Consider the following 387-nt stretch of genomic DNA (forward strand, 5'->3'; position numbering starts at 1 on the left):
CTTGTGTTAGATAGGATCAGTAATTGTGACATTTATCTTTTTTTTTATTCGTATTTTCCAAATATATAATTTGCTTTTGATAAAAAAAAAAAATGGAATGTAGCACATTGTCACCTTTTAACGGTCAGTTTTTTAAAAAATTGCACGATAAAAATGTTCCACCTTTCTGTGAGTTTCGGGAGTTAAAATCTTAGTTAACAGTTACAGATTTGTATATTAAATGTTAACTTCTTTGCATATAAATTTAGCTTTTTAAAAAAAAATACAATTTTCCCTAAATTTCTAAATGCAGAAATTGTTTTGAATGCAAGATTTAGAATTCACAAAACAGCATGACTTCCGGTGGTGGGCGATATCCGGAATCAATTAGTGAAGGGCCTCATCAAG

The 387-nt window shown here is 29.2% G+C and overlaps 1 long non-coding RNA gene across 1 annotated transcript in view; it reads left to right on the forward strand.

Moving 5' to 3' along the window:
- The first annotated feature begins 292 nt into the window (after positions 1-292).
- The window catches only part of LOC116411709, a 13,965-nt gene continuing 13,870 nt past the window's right edge, over positions 293-387 (forward strand). The window contains exon 1 of the long non-coding RNA XR_004223303.1: positions 293-387. This exon is cut by the window's right edge and continues 23 nt beyond it. This is a non-coding gene — a long non-coding RNA (uncharacterized LOC116411709).

Source organism: Xenopus tropicalis, chromosome 6, assembly GCF_000004195.4.
Source record: "Xenopus tropicalis strain Nigerian chromosome 6, UCB_Xtro_10.0, whole genome shotgun sequence".
Classification (NCBI taxonomy): Eukaryota; Metazoa; Chordata; class Amphibia; order Anura; family Pipidae; genus Xenopus; species Xenopus tropicalis.